This window comes from Kogia breviceps, chromosome 7, assembly GCF_026419965.1.
Source record: "Kogia breviceps isolate mKogBre1 chromosome 7, mKogBre1 haplotype 1, whole genome shotgun sequence".
Classification (NCBI taxonomy): domain Eukaryota; kingdom Metazoa; phylum Chordata; class Mammalia; order Artiodactyla; family Physeteridae; genus Kogia; species Kogia breviceps.
This window is the reverse complement of record NC_081316.1, coordinates 29,458,267-29,479,531: the sequence shown is the minus strand read 5'-3', so window position 1 is coordinate 29,479,531 and position 21,265 is coordinate 29,458,267. Positions and strand designations below refer to the sequence as shown.

General features: G+C 38.4%; 1 pseudogene; it reads left to right on the top strand.

Annotated features, from left to right (window-relative positions):
- Positions 1 to 3,144, top strand: part of LOC131760273 (hypoxia-inducible factor 1-alpha inhibitor-like) — a 124,015-nt pseudogene extending 120,871 nt beyond the window's left edge.
- Positions 3,145 to 21,265: the final 18,121 nt, after the last annotated feature.

Below are 21,265 nucleotides of genomic sequence, written 5' to 3'. Positions count from 1 at the left end.
AGGAACCTCCGTGGCTTCTGCAGAGTTCTGCAGTGTGAGGCTGGAGGGCATGGCCACCTCTTGCCAGACTCATGCTCTGTTGGTATACACAAAGTGATCACTGGGCTGCATGATTTCCTCTTGTGAAAGAGGAAGGAACGTCTCTCATTCTCTTCTGACATATCCTTTTAGAAGGCGCTAAAGCAGCATTCCTTGGGCCCCAAGATCCATGTGGAATGTTGACTTATTCTAGGCAAGTCACTTGGTGTTGAGTATGAAATAGTGGGCAAAAACAGCCACTTTCGTAGAGGAGCCAGACTTTACTCAAATAAATTCCAATAACGACACATGCAAGTACAAGACTACAATCATAGAAAGGATTCTAAAAGGAGGACTGCTATGCGATTGGAGGGATCAGTAGAAAGTAACTAGGTAAAGTGGAATGGATAGAGTGGGAATGAGGGGTAGATGATTGTAGCAGAAAGAACTGTCCAAAGGCTGTGGTGGTTGAAGCATAGTGATTCTCAGGATCTGAAGAAATCCAAGGTGGCTAAAGTACAGAGAGTAAGAAAGAGAATGTGCAGCCTGATGCTGGATAAGTCTATAAGGACCAGAGTGTGTCTTGTTAAGGTCTGTATTCTTCACGCCAAGAGTAAAGTGTTACACTGTGTCTCTGTCACAGTTGAGTTGATTAAAAAGAGGCAGGACTATTTTAAGTGAAATAAGACTTTCATGTTTTATACAAAGCCCACCTCCCCTCCTTCCCTCACCCACATTCTCAACAGGACAGAGCAGTGAGTCTAAAGAGGGGGCTATGGTTCGAGTTAAATCTCAGGAACGACTGTGTTGTAGTCAGATTTGTTTCTCTCCTCTGACAACTGTGCATTTCTGGTTGAGTCCACCTTTTTGTGGCTGGCCTTGTAGAAAGCATCTCATGAAAATTAACTTTGGTTAAGACTGTCCTAGCAATATACCAAAGATGCCCGGCCATTTCTGAGTCCAAACACATTAAGTTCCAGCTGACTTTATCAGGATAAACAAATTGCATCTCCTTCAGTGCTCTGTGTTCACTGTCCTTAAAATCACCTGTATTAATCTCTCAGTCTCCCTAGTCAGGGAAGATAGTTATTCTGATTTTATTACTTTTTAATTTCACCCCATAAACTGGGATCCATGATTCAAATAATAGTCATTTTTTTATTGACTCTGCAATAGCTAAACTAATACATATATATATTTTGTGGTTTCAGATATTTGTTTCCAAACAAATATATATGTTTTGTGGTTAACTAAATTAACTATAAAATTTAAAGGCAGAATAGAATAGAGATTTCAACTGATGTTAGACAGATGTAGATACAGATTCTAGCTCAGGTACTTAAAGCTCTGAAATTTGGGGCAAATTTCTTTAATCACTGATACTAAGTCTCCCCATGTGAAAAATAGTTGTACAGTAGTTGTGAGTATACAGTAAAATAGTACTATATATAAAGTGCTTAGAAAAGCACCTAGTGTATCACATTTGAAAATTATGATTATTGCTATACCATTATTATTAATCAAGTTTAATGGTGAATAGTGTATTATTAATCAAGTTTAATGGTGAATAGTGCAGTATGATAAAGATAAATGACTTTCTACCAAGTCTTTTTTTTCTTGTTATTTAGTGAAGACTTCATGCCTGTAGATATTAATAATATCTTCCCTTAATAAGCAGCACGTGAGATTATTATTTTACAAAGCTTCATAAAAATGGAAAACTTAAGTTTTGCATTCTACTCCAAAAGCATATGGGAAAAACAGTTTCAGAGGCTTTAAATATTAACAGGAGGAACACAGCATAATGATACAGGGAAAAAGTGCGAGCATGAATGCTCAGAATTGCTTTTAGTGGGAAAAAGCAGCCAGCATTTGTTGAGAGCTAAAGATTTTTTTTAAATAGATCTGAGTTTAATTGGCAGGACTTGGCATCATTTACAGGAAAATATGTTTTATTTATTTCAGTTTAAATATATTTCAAACACTATTTTAAAATACATTTCTGCCAAGTGATGGGGCAGCTGTTAAGTGGTTCGGGATTTAATGCCCTCATTAACCTTTCACCTCTGAGGCCCTTGATCTATCTCCATGTAATTAAGCTCATACATTAAATGAGTTTTATGGAATAAGGGAGCCCCAAGTGGAAATATGGATATTTCATACTAGGAAGCCATTTTGGATAATTGGCACTTCAACTTGAAAACCACTTGGAGTGAGGTTGAATGGGTGTTGCAAGTTTACATTGGTATCAGCAAAAATAAATACCAGTGGTGAAGTTGAACTCTTTCCTATTTTTAAGCAGGTCCAACCTGAGGCAAAATTATGAAGTAGGTGAAGAGTATCTTCCTTGGGATTCCATCTCTACCAGTGTTTTCTTCTTCCCTCTTTCTCCTCTACTCTCAGGGGGAATGGACGTGCACACATCTGTGAGATGTAATTTCTCACTGGGGCTCTGCTACCCCAATACCACACTGAAGACTTAACTACCTGCCAGAAGTAACTACTTGTGATTCTCTGTGTCATGCAGATTCATAGCTCATGCCTTTCCTTGTGCTGTTACCTCTGCTTAGAATGACAGTCTCTAGCCCCCAAAACTCCCAGGGCTCCCTGATGAACGTAACAATTTATCTTTCAAAACTGAAACAAGAGCATCCCCCAGGCAGATACTCCAGGTAGCATTAGACAATCCAAGCAGAACTGCCCCCTCTCTGCCCCCTCTGTATCCTGTAGAAACTTCTATTACAATACTACTACAGTAGTTTCAGGGTAATAGTCAGGATAGAGTAAGTTATGGCAGGTGGGCCCTAAATCTCCGTGACGTGGCATAGCTAAGCTTACTTCTTACTCTCTCGCATTTCTGGTGCGGTTAGTGGGGGACATTCCTCAACAGAGTGGATCACTCAGGGACCTGAGCTGAAAGAAGCTCTACCATCTCATGATGCTGCCATATTTACAGCTGGCATCTATCATTACCTTGATAGGAAAAGAGAAAGTATGGAAAATTCACACCAGCTTCTAAATGCCCGGAACCGAAGTGACCAAGTCACTTCTGTTTTTGGCCTATTGGCCACAATCGACCTAACTGCAAGGTCTGCAAGTGAGGACAAGGCATCAGCTGAACTCTAAGGAAGCTGGGTGAACATTACTTTCTTACACATAACCGGTAACAAATTAGTGCTCTCGCTTACATGACTGCTTTCTCTATAACCTACATTTTTATGTTCTCAAGGACTGGAAATTTGTCCTCACACAATATTCAAATATTGTGCACTAGCAATGAATTCATGGTAGAGGATTAGTATGTTGGTCCATAAGGAAAGAGGTAGAGAAGCAAAGAAAATACTTCACACACACGAGCTCATTAAATTCTCACGGAAATGGAAGGCAGCGTTGCTCCCTTCATTTTACAGATAGGACTCTAAGGCTCAGATTACTTAAGTGATTATCGCAAAGTTGGAATTCCAACTCAGGCTGACTCTTAAATATATGCTACATTTAAAATTTTGAAATGTCTCATTTCCAAAGGAGATATCTGGAAAGACTAAAACAGAAAGGAATGAATTTCTCATGTGAAGTTCTCATGGCTTAATTTACTCCATAAGTAGGGGTAAGTTTGGTGTATGTAACAAAGAACATTTGGGGAAGCTTTGAATCATAAAATCAGTGTGACCCTGCCCAGGGTTTGAATGCTCTAGTAGATCCCATGTTTACTGCTCTGGCAATCTGACCTTTTGGTCCATCTGATAGTAAGTACAATGTCACAGGTTTTTGGAGAGGATGAAAGGAGACCTAAGGTTTGTAAAGTGCCTTGGATTATGTCCGGCCCAAAGCAAACACCCCAAATTATTGGTCCTGTGCCTGCCTGACTTCTACCCCTTTTTGGCTGAATAGACCCTTTGCTCATTCCACAAAGAGAGTATTGCTTTTAAAGTCATGGACAAAAATATCACAGGTGGCTATTTTATTCAAATGGGAGTATGATAGAATTTTAGATATGTAGGGGCTTTAGTTTACAGGGAAGAAAACAGGTTCAAAGAGAAGGAAGTGGCTTCTTCAAGGTCACAAATGTGACAGTAGCTGGAGTAGTCCCAACTCCTAACTCAGTACGTTTCCCCTCTCTGAGCAGTGAGAAGGTGCTCAGTGGTAAATACTTGTCAGTGACTGAGTGATTAAGAATATTAAATTTCTGGGCTTCCCTGGTGGCGCAGTGGTTGAGAGTCCGCCTGCCGATGCAGGGGACGCGGGTTCGTGCCCCGGTCCGGGAAGATCCCACATGCCGCGGAGCCGCTGGGCCCGTGAGCCATGGCCGCTGAGCCTGCGCGTCCGGAGCCTGTGCTCCACAAAGGGAGAGGCCGCAACAGTGAGAGGCCCGCGTACCACAAAAAATTAGAAAAAAGAATATTAAATTTCTTCCATTTGGTTGCGTGCGTGTTAGGGGTAGTTGGAGTTTGTGTGCGGCGAGGAGGAATCTCACTTAAGCCGTTTCAGCCTGTTTGGTTTCTATCTTTAGAAAAATACTGTCCCAGCCAATGTTTTCAATAGAATAATTGCATTGTATTCATAACCAATTCAAACTTTTCAGCAACGGTTTCTTTCCCGTGTGAGAAGCATGGTGAGCATTTCCATTCCATCTTAAAATAGTATTTTCATTTTCGGGTCTAAATATAGTAACTAGGGTAAAGACTTAGTCTAAACTTAGCCACTAATAGCCCAGGCTGTTAAATTTGTCATTACAGTAATTCTTTTTTTTTCCTGAGTGCAAAACTATCGCAGAGTCAGATGAAACAGTCTTTTGTTAGTCTCTGAAGCTATTGCTTTTAGCCATGTAATTTCCAGAAAATAAAGGGGGCAGTACAGCATGGTTTTCCTCTTATTAAGAGAAGACACAGTCACAATGTGTTGCATGAATCTTTCCAGTTAGAGCGATGGCGAGGGTAGAGTGGGCAGAAATCGCATTAGGTGATGGGGTCTATAACCAGGAGCCTCGGCATTTATTTCCAAGGTGATTGATACCCTCGTGAGGAGGAGGGTGTGATATGGTGCACATTCTGTCACCCACCATAATGTGGGAGGAAAGGAAGAGGCTTTCTTGATATTATTTTCTGACTTAACTCTGCTCTCTAAATGTGAGTCCAAATTCACAATTAAATCATCGTCAGACATAATGTTTTCTCCTGTTTCCTTAAACTTGTGTACATGAAGGAAGGATTAAAGTACAAACATAAACATCGTCAGAAAGGAAGATAATTTAAGAGTTTGTCTAATTTAGTCTCTCAGTTTGTATCTGGATCACATTTAAGGCATCCCAGGCGAGTGACATTTTCCTTAAAGTTAAATAGCTCTCACCTCTTGTGATAATGAAGAGAACTTACCTTGTGACAAGCCTAACTTATTCCTATATCCCTCCATCCTACATGCCTGATTAAGCCTCACCCAGATAAACCCAACACTTTTTCATGTGTCCCCAGGCAGATAAATAGGTCTGGAGAAAAAGACGCAACCGTGTGGACCAACTTTAAATTCGTCATCACCAATCTCAAAAGGGTGCCACCTTCTCCTACTGTGCTTCTTGGGATGTGCTCTCTGGGATTCTCCACATTTTCTGCTTCTCCTCTAGTATCAAAACACCAGGACCCTTTTCTCTTACTTCACAGTTTAGTGAGAAAGATCTAGAGGATCCCACTTCGTAGTTTGGTGAGAAGGAAATACACATCTGGTAACGCCTTCATCTTCCCACCACCAAACGGGTAGAACTATCTACACCCAGATGCACACTTTCTCCTTTCCCTTTGGTTAGAGAGGTGTCCACTTCCTCATCTGTACCATTTTGCTCTTGATCTCCTTCAGTCTTGCCTTCTTGAGGACTTTGTTTCTGCACTGTAACTCTCTTTCTCTGGCACCATCAATTTTTCTGTGTTTACTGGTTGATTCTCATCAGCATAACAATATATGTTTAGAAGCAGACTAGCATAGCGAGAGACAATTCAGAGGAGAGATTAAAATTACAAACTCTGGAGTCACACCGCCTTGGTTTAAACACTGGCTCTAGCATTCACTAGGTGAAGCACATTACTCTGTCTGTCTCTGTCTTACTCCCCTCATCTATAAACTGGGGATTGGATTAGTACTTCCTTCATAGGGGTTTTGTGAAGTTTTGTAAATAAAATCAGGGAATGCATTTAGAAGAGCACCTTGCATACAGTAATCACGAAGTGATAGGAACTAACAGTATTTATAACCTCCATCTCAAATAACATGCAAGCAATCCAAAGAACTCTTTTGACAGATCTTCTTCTAGATCCTACTCCATTTCTCTGTCCGCCTTCAACATCAAAATCATAGTTGTTCCTATCTGCACTTGCTCATGTCCTGTTCTCTGCTCAGGGAACTCTGGGTGGGCTTTATTCCCTACCTCTTTACTCCTTGCCAAGTCATCTTTGAAAAGCCACCGATCCATCTCCAAATCCAGTGGCATTTTTCTGCTGCTTTGCAGGATCTCTCAGCATGTTTTGACAATGATCATGCCATCTTCTTCAAAAACAGACTAACACTGGGTTTATTTTGTTTGTTTTTTTAAAATTTTATTACTGTAATCCCACCACTACCTGGTTTTCCAGGCACCTTTCTCATGGCACCTTCTCTGATTCCTCTGCAGTCTCCTTTAACTATTGGTTTTCCTCTTGACTTAGCACTAGGTTCTTCTACTTTTCCTCAGTTATACTGGTTTTTTTTTCTAGGTGATCTCATCTGTCCTTGTGGTTTTAAATGTCATCCTGTGGGTTGTTGACTTCCAATTAAAAAATTTCCTGTCCTGGCCTGTCTACTTAGTTATAAATATGTGTGTCCAATGACTTACTTGTTTTCCCCACTGGGGTGCCCAAAACAAACTCTTCATTTTCCTCTCTACTTAAACCTGTTTCTCCTCCAGTCTTCTCCATTTAGCAAATGGTAACATCTAGTTATTCAAATCCCAATCAAAAGAATCTTATTGATTCTTTCTGTTCTATCACACTTACATCTAATTTGTCAATAAGTTCTGTGTTTCCAAAATAGAGCCTCAAACAGTCTACTTCTTTGCATCTCTACCACTTCTGGCCAAGATATTAACTTACTTGCTTAGAATCCTGGAAGAGCCTCCTACTGGGTGTTCCTTTTTCCATACTTGCTCCATTAAAATCTGTTGCCACCTAAGCAGTCATACAGATTTTCATGCAAATTAAGTCACTTCCTTCTTAAAATAGTCCAACGAATTCTCATCCCAATAAGAATAAAATCTGAACTTCCTTTCAAGCTTCCTTTCTCTACTCTTTTTCAGGCATATTATTATAGTTTTCTTTTTCTTGAATATGGAATCTCATTCTCACTTTATGGCCCTGGTACTTGCTTTTCTCTCTGCCTGGAGCACCCACTCTCCAGACCTTCAGTTGTTCATCATTTCTCAACTTAAACGTTGCCTCCTCAGTGAGGCTTTCCCTGACCACCTATTCTGATGCTCCCCTACCCACTGTCAATATAAATCATATCATCCTTTTAATTTTACTTCTAATGTTTATCTTCATCTGCGATAATCCTGTTTATTTTCTCATTTATTGACTATTTTTACCCATTAGAATGCAGGTTTCATGTAAACAAGGTCTTTGTCTTACACCAGTTTCTCCCTTCACATGATAAGGGCTCAAAAATAGTTTGCAAATGAGTACATGTAAATACTAGTCCCTCCATGCCTTAGACCTGATTCTCATTGCAGCTCAGCTCATCTCTCTCTATCTGGATATCATTGTTTGTTTCTTTTGTTAAGATTAGATTGTGACACTTAATTATTTGCCCCCCTCCTCCATACAATCTTAGCACTTCATGGTTCAGAGTCTCCCTTTTAACATAGTTGTAGATTGTCTTTGTAAGCACCTTTCCTGTTTCACTCCAATTTGGAAGCTTTTCCGACAAGGACCCTTTCTTAGGTCTCACTCCACCAAATTTGCTGTTTCTCAGAAAGTCACAGAGGGGTACTAATTCTCATGGCTTGAGGTAGTAGCTTTTGCCTCGGGGTTCCCCAGAGCACTTCAGTGTCAGTGAGCTAGTTAATTAGAGAGGGGATGCTCTCCTCTATAGCCTGTTTTAAACTCACACAGTTTTTACATTTTGAGAGTCTGCATATTCATATTGTTAAAGAAGAATTGTTATGTTTGTTTGTTTTATTTGTATAGAAAGTGACCGTCCAGGTACGTTCTCTTCAAAGTTCCTATGACTGAAGTGTTTGCAGTGTATCCTAAAATGGCATGATCTATTCTGAAACAGTTTATTTCTAAGTGATAACTTTACTGTAGGTTTGTTTAACAATGACCTGGGCCAACTCAATGATATTTGCTGCTCAACGGCATTTAAATGACATTCATCATTTGAATTTAGATTTTAAAGAAATCAATTGAGGAACAATTTTTTACCACATTTGTAATCTATTTGCAGGTTTTATTAACTGTTAAATCATGTCCTTGTTTACAGTTAATCACATGGATGTCAGATAGGTGGAGTTCAGGCCCTATCTGCTCAAGGTTTCAGGGCAAGTAGTCTAACCTTGATTTTCCAAGGAATCGAAGGCCCCAGATAGCAGTCTTCTCTTTTCCATGGCTTCTATTTCTTTTTTTAAAAAATTGAGATATAGTTGATGTACAATATTATGTAAGTTACAGGTGTACAACATAGTGATTCACAATTTTTGAAGGTGATACTCCATTTATAGTTATTGTAAAATATTGGCTATATTCCCTGTGCTGTACAATATATCCTTTTAGCTTACTATTTTATACATCACAGTTTGTACCTCTTAATCGCCTACCTCTGTCTTGCCCCCACCCCCTTTCCTCTCCCCATTGGTAACCACTAGTTTGTTCTCTATATCTGTGAGACTTTTTCTTTTTTGTCATATTCACTAGTTTGTTTTATTTTTTAGATTCCACATATTGTACAGTATTTGTCTTTCTCCGTCTGACTTATTTCACTTAGCATAATGTTCTCCAGGGCCATCCGTATTATCATGAATGGCAAAATTTCTTTCTTTTATATGGCTGAGTAGTATTCCAGTGTGTGTGTGTGTGTGCGTGTGTGTGTGTGTGTGTGTGTGTGTGCTCGCATGTATATCACATCTTCCTTCTCCATTCATCTGTTGGTGGATACTTAGGTGGCTTCCTAATTAATCGACATCATGATTAATGATGTTGAGCATCTTTTCATGGGCCTGTTGGCTATCTGTATGTCTTCTCTGGAAAAATGTCTCTTCAGGTCTTCTGCCCATTTTTTAATTGGGTTGTTTGTTTTTCTGATGTTGAGTTGTATGAGCTGTTTATGTAGGTTGGAAATTAACCCTTTATCGGTCATATCATTTGTAAATATTTTCTCCCATTCTGTAGGTTGTCTTTTTGTTTTGTTGATGGTTTCCTTTGCTGTGCAAAAACTTTTAAGTCTAATTAGTTCCCATTTGTTTATTTTTGCTTTTATTTCCTTTGCTTTAGGAGATGGATTAAAAACATTATTGGTACGATTAGCGTCAAGGAGTGTTCTGCCTATGTTTTCTTGTAGGTGTTTTATGGTTTCTGGCCTTACACTTAGGTCTTTAATCCAGTTTGAGCTTATTTTTAGATATGGTATGAGAAAAGGTTCTTATTTCATTCTTTCACATGTAGCTGTCCAATTTTACCAGCATCACTTATTGAAGAGACTGTCTTTTCTCCATTGTATATTCCTGTCTCCTTTGTCATAGATTAGCTGACCAAAAGTGTGTGTGTTTATTTCTGAGCTATCTATTCTGTTCCATTGATCTATGTGTTTGTTTTTGTGCCAGTACCACACTGTTTTGCTTACTGTAGCTTGTAGTATAGTCTGAAGTCAGGGAGCATAATTCTTCTAGCTCTGTTCTTTCTTAAGATTATTCTGGCTATTCTGGGTCTTTTGTGTTTCCATACAAAGTTCAAAATTATTTGTTCTAGTTCTGTAATGCCATTGGTGTTTTGATAGGGATTTCATTAAATCTGTAGATTGCCTTGGATAGTATGGTAAGTTTAACAATATTAATTCTTCCAGTCCATGGACATGGTATGTCTTTACATCTGTTTGTATTGTCTTCAATTTCTTTTATCAATGTCTTATAGTTTTCCAAGTACAAGTCTTTTACCTCCTTGGGTAGGTTTATTCCTAGGTATTTTATTCTTTTTGATACAATGGTAAATGGGATTGTTTTCTTAATTTCTCTTTGGATGGTTAGTTTTTAGTGTATAGAAATACAACAGATTTCTGTATAAATTTGTATCCTGCAACTTTACCAAATTTATTGATGAGCTCTAGTAGTTTTCTGGTGGTGTGTTTAGGATTTTATATGTATAGTAGCATGCCATCTACAAAGAGTGGCAGTTTTACTTCTTCCTTTCAACTTGGATTCCTTTTATTTCTTTTTCTTGTCTGTTTGTTGTGGCTAGGACTTCCAATACTATGTTGAATAAAATTGATAAAAATGGGCATCTTGTCTTATTCCAGATTTTAGAGGAAATTCTTTCAGCTTTTCACTGTTGAGGGTGATGTTAACTATGAATTTTTCATATATAGCTTTTATTATGTTGAGGTGTGTTCCTTCTATGTTCATGGCTTCTGTTTATAATGTTCATGACTCATTTTGTAAGTTTCTTGGAGGTTCTTGGTAATTATAAACACTCTTAGACCTTGTGTATGTTTACTCAGTGCTTACTTCTGGTAGTGCCTTTGTTTTCCACACTTAATACCAGGCAGCACATTACTCTTTGTTTCTCCAATTATGGTGCTGTTCAGCCACTGTGGTTTTTTTAAGTGGAGGGTCAGCTCATCTCCCTGTGGAAAACAACCATTTTCCTTGTTATTAGGATAGGTAATTCATTTGCCCTGTGCATTTCTGGCATGAAAGATTAGCTCCTGGGGAAGAAACATGAAATCACATCTTTTAGGGAAGACCAAACAGATGCTTTCCCAGTTATCATTTTAACTGTTGGCTCAAGCACACCTTCACTCATAACCCAACTGTACTGACAATGATAATAATTATTATCATTATAAAAAAAATAAAGCAATTATTGATAATTCACAGTATGCCAGGCAATATGCTATGTCTGTTACATATATGATTTAATTTCATTCTCAAACAACCCTATGAAGAGATTCCATTATTATCAACTCTGTTTTTCAGATTAAGATAATAAACATATTCATTTAAAAAATAAGGAAATTAGCCTTAGAGAGGTTAAGTGATTTACCCAAGCTCACAGAAATAGTAAGTGGATGCAAACGAAATTTGTATATAGATCTGTCCAGATACTAAATCCATATTATTTCTACTGTATTAGATAGGAGTATTTTGAAAATATGGCACTGAAGAAGAGTTTGAAATTATGGAAAGTCCAGTAGATGGAATCTGAGAAATAGCTATAATAGCTATAATACAGTAATGTCAATAACAGCTTCCATGTATATCATTGTAAGAAGAACAGGTGTTTATGGCTTTTCTGAGAAAGCTGATGGCCATCGCTTTGTAGCCTGCCCTCCATCTGGGTGGTGCTGGTTAGTGAAGCTTCTTTATCACATGTGTTTGCTGTGTATTTTCATTTTCATTTATTATCTGCCTAATATAATGCATCTTACTGGATCTTCTTAAGGACATTTACAAAAAGTAGACTATATCTCCAATTCAAGGAATAGTTACATGCTAGCCATAGTAGTGAGATTTTTATAAGACTCAAAGCATGACACAGAAATAAACATATGTGCTTTGGAGCCAGGAGTATCTAAGTTGAAATCCTGCTTCCTCCACCTAATGCATAACCCCAGGCAGGACCCCTAATGCCTTGAGTCTCAGTTTTTTCATTTGTACAGTAGGGTGATGTTTACCTCATAGGGCTGTGGTAAGGATCAAATGAGGGACCTTAGCATGGTACCTAGAGTACAGCAGGAATGAAATAAATGGCTTCCTTCTCATTTCCTTCTTTATTACAGAGAATATAATGCAGAGAGGAGATAAGACAATTCCAAAATCATTGTAATTGTTCACTAGAAAGGTAAAAATCACACATGGCATGCCTCAGTTTTTGGTGGATTGAGGTAGTGAACAAATAAATAAATGAAAAATCAGAATTATAAAAAGAGCAAATGCGTTGTGGTATACTCACATAGTGGAATACTACTCAGCAATAAAAAGGAACAAGCTATTGTTACACTCAACAGTAACAGAAAAAAGTCTCAAAGCATTATGCTAATAAGCAAATGAAACCAGGCACAATAGCGTACATACTGTGTAACTCCGTTTATAAGAAATTCTACAATAGGCAAAACTATTGTGCTATGCATCATAACAGTGGCTGCCTCTGAGGCAGAAGGACTTGCTGGAAAGGGCATAAAGGAATTTTCTGGTGTGGTGAAAACAATCTGTGCCTCAGTTGGGGTGGTGGTTGCCTAGGCCAAGACTCAGTAAGCTGAACACCTAAAATCTGCATTTTGTACATGGAAAATATAACAATTTTTAAAAGTATATGTATCTATGAAAACTTGAAAAGGGAAGAAAGTAAGTCTGGCTGAGGGGATGAGGAGAGTGTTTGAAGCATTCATGTGGGAGCTAGAATGATCGAGCATTAAGCAGAAGGGGTGGAGAGGGTGTTCCAGGTGAAGACTTGCAGGAGGAAGAGTATGCGGAGAGGAAGTGATGGGAGGGATTGTTGAGGGGACCGCAGGGGCCAGATTGTAAAAGGCCTTACATACCCTTCGGAGAGGTTTAACCTAATTTATAGGGGAAAAGAAGGGCCACCGGAGGGTTTCAGTGTAGAAGACTGGTACACTTGAAGCACTCCTTCAGGAATATTATTCTGACAATTACCTGCTGACTAAACAGAAGGCAGAGAAAACGGAGACATTGGGCTCCTTGAAGTAGACAAATGGAAGAAAGGCTACATAGGGGAACCTATATTATGCCTTTTAGGAGGGAACAAAGTTCTATTCTTGGCCTACAGGTAATTTTTCCAGTAGGCAAAGCTATCAAGTGTTTCCTTTATAGCTTTTACCCCCTTTCCAGTTTGTGTCATAAGAAGTGTGTCAATGGCTGTAGCTGGTTTCATTCAAGGGCGCTGATACCTGCCTATTTTCGAAGTCTGAAAAGGGTAAAACATTCTCCAGCATGTTGTAATGCAGAGGTATTACTAGAAGTCCAGCTGGATGGCTGTCAAGAGATCTTATAAGATAATATTTTTCCCTGATACAGTTGCTGTACGTCAGAGTTTGGGTATTATATACTTCTAAACTCAGGGTTTTTTTGTTGTTGTTTGGGGGTTTTTTGGTATCAGAGAAATGATTAGATTTGGATGTCTTGCATCATGCTAACTCATTTCACAGGAAATTGATGTATAAACAATATCACTTTAACTGACAAGAAAAATATAGCTGAGAGCAGAGCCCCAGACAGGTCAATATTGACTGGGTAGGAGGAAGGGCTAGGGAAGTTTTAGGGTTCTCCAGGTAATGAAAGCCCACTGTGGAAACTGAAGTTACCATCCCCCTCGCAGCTCACGCACAGGTACTTTATTATGACCCCACACACCCACACTTAGGCCCACCTTTGAATAAGAAACTAGTGGTGCAGGAACAGGAATTGTGCAAAGTCCATTCTAGAATGTCAGTTTTGGTAGGAGCCACAGCTGGTGTCGAAAGGCAGCAATTTTCAGGTTGCCGTCTAGGGCTCTGCGTCAATGCTGTGGGCCCTGAGAGCTGAGGTCCTGCCCCATGAGGCAGTGGCATCAGTGCTGTCTTCACTTGATTCATTTTGCAGTGTAACTTTGCTTGTCATTCCTGCCCACAGAGCCACCACCCAGCCATGAGGCTGTTTGTCTGTATGTAGTTATTCCTCTGTAAATACTTATATGGGAAATAGGAACTGAGAGTAAGTAAAGGATTGAAGAGTTTCTCTGTAACATCCATATTTTCTACCTCCAGAGGAATCAGGAATTCATGCAGTTCCAGAGCACAAATAAACGTTTAGAAACAATCTCTTATAATTCTTATCATACCTTCTAGAAAACGAGTTTCACCAGGGAAAGAGACCATACCTCCCTATTTAAACTGTCTTTATCCATGCATGATGCGGTCAGTGCCAGGTATTGGCGCATACTCAATAAATGCATTTTGAGTGAATAAACCATCTAGTTCTTGCAAGGTAAGGACCTGGCGAATTTGGCAGGTCAGGTCTGATTCCCAGTGGACCTTGGTAACTCATCAGGTTAATCTTACCTTGCCAGCAGATCTTATATATGATCTCAGAGCTCTTCTCAACACAAAATCACCTGGAGTTGGTATGAAGATGAAACAGTTAGCCGTTTCTGAAATTCAAGATTGTCCATAGGGATGAGAAAACTGAGATATAAAATGTTAACTATTTTAAGAAGGATCACTAATGGTTGGTTAGTGGCAGAATTAGGAATAAACTTCAAGCTTTAGATTCCTAAACTAGCATTTTCCACTTTTTCACACTGCCTGTTTATTTTTAGTAGGTCTGACTAATCAAGAATGCTTTGTCTTTGAGCAAACTAAGGAATTAATATATTTAATGAAAGGACTAAGTGAAATAGGGGTCCAAGAAGCCATACATCTTAATTAAAATAATGTATTAAGGTGCTAAAATACTCCATTGTACTATCGTTGCAGAATTATGAAAATTGTCATGAAGCAGGCATTAAAGGGAAATCTCATTCAGTAAAAAACTCTGAATTGTTTATCCTTGGACCAGTAGTGGGAAAGTTTATTATAATAAGAACCATACAAAATTTTCTAATAAATTTAAATATCTAAACCAATATTCCTGGATGTCAAAAAAACACAATATTTTCATATTTTCCAGTGCTTTTCCAATTAATTTTTACCAAGGTTACAGTTGCCCTTCTCTGGGAACTGACAGCATTTTTTCTGATAACCATGCTTGTACAGTATGGTCTTAGCTCTTGTTGATTGGAAAAGTGATAGACACTTGAGGGAAGCTGGGCCAATCTTATATCAGAATCTTGGAAGTTTGATCTCTGAATAAAAGTTGGGAGTTGAGTTGTACAATTGGTAGAGTTTTAGAAGGAAAGCCATGAAAACCTCCTAGTGGATGCTCTAGGGGTATCTAGTCTAGTTCACCATCTTTTCTGAGACCTAGTTGCTCTAATTTTTTTTTTTTGAATTACATAATATCCCTAACAGTAGATTCCACTTTTTCCCCTTAAGCATTCTTAGATAATGTCCTTACTTATTCTTCTCTCAGAACAAGCAAAAACTAACTCATACATTAAAAACAGTTTACCTGCTTGGTTTTTATCCTGTCTATCTTGTGTTTTCTACGCATCTACCGTATTTCTTAATGTGGACTTTTCTGGGATCAATCTTTAGGCTCCTTTTCTTTCATATCTGAACCTACTTTTTAGTAGCATCAATAAATACCATCTATATGAAGATGATTCCAAAATTTAAATCTATACTCCAGAGCTCTTCCCTGACCACCAGATTTACAAATGCAAATCCCAGCTCATCCACTCAGATGTCCAACAGAAATGTCAACTTTATCAGGTCCAAAACCAAACTCTTAGCCTAGTTTCCACAGCCCTTCCAGTCCAGTTAATAATAACTCCATCCGCTTGGAGTGATCCTTGCCACCGCTCCTCTAAAACCCTACATCCAGTATGTCAACAAACTCTTTGCACCTAAACCTTCAAAATATTCCCCAAATCTGATGACTTCTCACCAACTTCACTGTTTTTACTCTTAGTCCATTTTAGCATCATCTCTTGCTTAGTTTCTCTAACAGTCTTTTTCCATCCTTGTTTCTGTTCAGTTTGTGCTCAGCAAGGCAGCTGGGACAGTGTTCTGTTAAAAATGAAGTGATGCCAAAGTCTTCACACTGTTTTGTACATCTCAGTACCTGACCTACGTTACCTCTTTGATTTGATCTTTTCCTAGATCCTCCTTCCTTCCTCTATTCCAGATTTGCTAGCTTTGCTCCTGAACATGGCCAGGCATTTTTCCACTCAGAAGAGTTGTAATTGCTGTTTCCTCTGCCTGGAATACTCTTTCTCTAGCTGAGTGGTTTGCTCCTCTCCTTCTCAGGGAAGCCTTTTGTGACCATCCTGCTTATATTGCAGCCTTCCCCCGCACCCATGGAATTCCCTACATTACTTCCTTGAATTATGTTTCTCTGTAGCATTTACCATCTTCTAGCATATTATGTATTTTATGTTATTATCTGACTTCCCACTAGAATGTAAGCTCCAAATGGGGCAGGGATTTTGTCTGTTTTTTTCACTGCTATATCTCCATTGGCTATGGTTGAATTACTGACTGATGTATCTATCATCAAAAGTTATGACATTTCTCTTCTTGGTCCCGCTATATTAGCAATGACCGCAGGCAAGTCGAGATCAGGTTTTCTATAAAGAATTTAACAGCTCAGTTTTATCTCACTACCCCTCCCTGACATTGCCTCAATTTAGCCTAGGAAGGGCAAGTTTATTTTATTTTTAAGAGTCACTGGGTATGAGCAGAACAGGAGCGTAAGACAAACAGACCTAGATTCCTGTTCTGTCTCCACGTCAAGTTATTGGCCATCAGTTTGTCATTCAACCTCTCCAAGCTTCAGATTTTTATTCTATAAAATAAGATTAAAACTACTCACTTTAAAAAATTTAAGGATTAGCAATTATTTTTAAGGTCTGGCACATTGTCTGATACATAAAGTTCACTTAGTAAATGATGACAATAATAATAGTATTGGAATTTTACTTCCTGGTGATTAAGTCAGAGTTTAAAAAAAAAAATGTGTATCTAAGGTTGCAGTGTTTGAATTAGGGTCCAGGGAAGTAGAGTGACCCTTGGATCTTAAGTGACCAAGGGCATTCTCTGGGCCAATCTAACTTGATTCAAATCTTAGGTTTGCCATTTCCTAGATGACTAATTTTGGGTAAATTATCCATTCTGGGCCTCAATTTCCTCATCTTAAAAATAGAGAAAATAATGGGCTCCTGTCTCATTGAGTTGCTATGAAGATAAAATGAATTATTGTGAATAAAATATTTAGAATAGTGCCTGGCATATGCTAAGCATTCAGTAGATATCAGCTATTATTAAGAGTGGAATGCCTGAGATCATGTCAGTTTTGCACTTGATAGTAAAACTAGCCATTTAGCCCATCATAGGTCCTTAATAAATATTAGGTAAATCTATTAATAACTCCTGATACTTTTAAGTAGCCCATGTTTATAAATACATATACATGCATTCTTTTGCCCCATTGAACATATACTCTAGACATATACTGGGTAGTGGCTTGGTGGACCTACTAGTAAGTGACTTGCTTTTTTTCTTACCAGTTTCACAGAGTCCGTGATTTAAATTCACATCTCTGGAAAACTTATCACAGATTACCTGTCAGGGCTCTTTGGGGTTGCCTGAGAAGAGTAAACTCATGAAATAGTTAAGTATGCTTATGCCAAGGGTTCACCATGCTGTACCTCAAGCTAGTGGCCATCCTTCGCCACCACTTCATGTGGCCTGAGACGTATGTGATAATTGGCTTTTTCTCCCTTTGCTTTTCCACCCTCATCAGTCCACTAGAAATAAGCTATTTTGAAAAGATGATGAACAACAGTCCATGGAATAAATTAGCATAAATAAATGAAACCAAAACGTGATGAGTGTTAATAATGAGGTCCCAGTTGACTCTGACATTAGATGAAGCAACATCCAGAATATGAAGGCACTGGGCTAGGGCATCTCTCCCGTTTCTCAGAAATGAAGGCAGCTCATATCAGCCATTTACTGGCATTAGATACCTTCTTGCAGGAAAAAAGTATCAAATGTAGCCAGCATATTCACACTTGTACTATTTCCTTATGAAAAAAATCCATAGCCCTCTTAAGAAATAAAATTAATATTAAATATTCCATTGGCTGAATCCCATGCAGACACTAATGGGAATCTGAAAAGAGCTCGGCTTTTGGTAAGCAGTCTTGAGTGATTTTTTTTTCTTTTCATAATATTAAAAAATATGGATCTGGTTCTCATCTCTTTCTCCTCTATGAATCTATCCTATACTCTTTGAATATAAATTGGCATATTTAGATAGTTTACGAAAAAATGGACAGTAGAGCTCAGTTTTCCTGAAAACTTCCTTGTCTAGCTTCATAGGGAGCCATAATATAAATGAAAGCAAGTTTCAACATTAAATAAAAAGGCCAATGTAATGGTATTGTCTGCCAACTTCATCTCTAATCTCTCCTGGTCTACAAGTCAGCTTTATTATTTGCAGTTCCTCTCCTGTATTTATTTCATCAATATTATTGCTTATTATCATTAATTATCCATTATAATCAATTAATTATTAATAATAATGAAGAAGCAACCAAATAGCACTGGTTCTCTCTCAGCTTGTTACCACTTTGATATCCCCATCCTTTATGCTGTACTTATGCCTAACCAGACTCTCTGACTTTTCTTCCTCTGATGGCTTCAAGCCCTTCAGCATAAATCTAACAATGATCCCTAGTGTATTTCGTCCTTTCTCTGATGGACTATTTCTCTAATTAATCAAATGTTCATTTGAATTATCTTTCTGTTATCTTGTGTTACAGGCAGCCGTACTCAAGTTAATGTCATCCACTGATTGCATGAACATAATTTTCATGATTTTATTGAGGTCACTGGTAAGGCTAAAATAATTACCTGTGTTCTAGGAGTATTTCCTTCCAAAGAAGATTCTTGGAATAATCCTTTAGACACAATTGTCCATTTATGCAACACCCAAATTTCACCATCAAAACTGAATTTAACCAACCTTCATCAAGTTCCTCGTGAACTAATCACCTTGCTGTTGTGTACCTATCAAAATTGTTGCATGTTCCTGTTGGCAAAACAAATTTTTTTTATCAAACTAGATAATTAGCTGAGTCATTATAAATTTGGCAGTGCCCCAAAGCTCAACTAAGAAAGGTAAGTACACTCAATATTATGTTGTGTGAGAAACAGTGAACAGAACTAGGTAAAGTTAGGCTGAAAGTGAGGCATTTTGGCCAGTACAGGGTATTATTGTTGATTTCAAGCATTGAGAGTGCTGTCCTACAAATGAAGGAATGGTCTTATTCTGCACTGACATGGAGAGCAGAACTAATACCAAGTAGTAACTGACACATGTCAGACTTATTTCATGGAGAACTTTGAAAGAGATATGAGGAATGTAGATTTATCAGAATATAAGGTGTAGTAAGCAGGAATGGTGGTAAGTTTCTTGTCAATCCAGGCATCCAAGAACTGACGTGAAGATTACTTTCTGAATCTCTTGTAGAAAGAAATTAAGCCTCAAAATGGAGGTTTTACTAACTGGCCCATGTTTCCTTCTAACCCTGGCAATCCATGGTTCTATGAAGTATGTCGTCTACATTCATCATCTCTAATTTCCTCCCACTTACTTCTCATTGTCTTGCAATCCGGGTGTGCTCATTATTACTCAACTCATTTCTCTCGCTAAAGTTACTAAGTTAGATTGCATGCATGGTCCTGATTCTTCACCCAGCATGTATCTACACTCTTTACTGTGTGATTTTTGCAGTTCCTACCATTAAAGTGGAATATATTTCCCTGCCCTTTGACTTGAGTTTGACTCTGTGGCTTGCTTTGCCTGATGTGATAGTAGGAGGTGTGAGGTGGCAAAAAAATCTTTAAAAATTTCTGTGTGATTGCGCTTACCTTCTTTTGCCTCTGATATTTCCATGAGAATGACAGGCCTGGGATAGCCTGCTGGTCCCAGGGGGAAGAAGACGGACATATGAAGCAGGTCTGAACCATTTCTGCTGATCCCAGCCTAGATCATTTGATCCACGGCAAAGCTGCTTTTCCAGAAAATAGAGTATTGTTGTTTTAAGCTGCTGAATTTCTGGATGGTTCATTATTGTAGTTTTCTTGAGCCAGTAGCTAACTGATACAAAAATCAGTACCTAAAAATGGGCAGCTGCCATATTAAATACTTGAAATTTGTGATGTGAGTCTTGGGACCAGCAAGTCAGTGATGAGGAAGCAATTAGAGGAGTGGATAAATGGCAACTCACACTACGTAGTGATGAAATTAGTAACATTGTCTATTATAAAAACTGAGAAGATAGAAAATATAATTCAGTGAACTTTTGTGCTTGTGTAGAACTCTAGGAAAAATGTTGAAGGTATATTCTGGTTTCTTTTACTTGTGTTTGGATACAAGTGAACTCATGAAACTTTTAAGAAAGTCATGAGTTTAGGAAAGTACTGAGCAGATTGTGAGCAAAATTTAGAAGGAATATAGAGTCCCTAATTGTTGGATGGGAAAATGAAAGAGGTTCTTATCTCCACCCTCTCCAGACAGCAAAAGAATCTTCAATTCTGAGAAATCCTAAGGGTGAAGATAAAACCTAGAGTACAGCTGATAGGTACAAGGCCTTCAAATGAAGACCAACTAAAGGTTATGACCATAGGTCCTATAAGTCTATCGTCATGGACTGTAGGTCTTTGATAAGACCTCTGAAAAATTTAGGGTAGTACCTTTTAGACTACATTAGTTGGAGCAAAGAGCTTTTAGGAAAGTTAAGGCTATGAACTCACAGCAGCGTAATATGCCCAAAATACACAATGAAGTCAGCTATTTTGTCCTACATGATAGCCACTAGACACATGTGGCTATTAAAATTAATTGTAATTAAATATTTGGTTCATCAGTCATACTATCTACATTTTAACTGCTCAACAGCTACATGTGACTACTGGGTACCTTATTGGACAGTATAGATAAAGTATGTTTCCATCAGTGTATAAAGTGCTATTGGAGAGCTCTGGCAGAGCTATCTAATAAAATTCTACTAGATGTTTTAGAGAACTCAGGTACCCTATTTGCTACCATTCTGAACTAAAAGATACTGAGCCTGTTCAAAATGTAAGGAGACCATTGGATCCCCAACTTTTTCCAGGCAGGAAGTTGCCCAGCCATAGGAATGTCCTGTCTTTCAATGTACTCTTCGTAAGTAGCCAAGGAAGTCTGATAGAAAAGAAGGGTGCTTCAGAGGTCAGAGCCATGGAGAAAAATGTGCAGGGGAGTCACTCTCAGAAAGAGAACTAGTGCCTAATAAACCTTCCCTGCCCCAAGAATAAGAGACAGACAGTTCTGTGGTGTGATTTTAGAATTACAGTGCTCACAGAACTGCCGTCT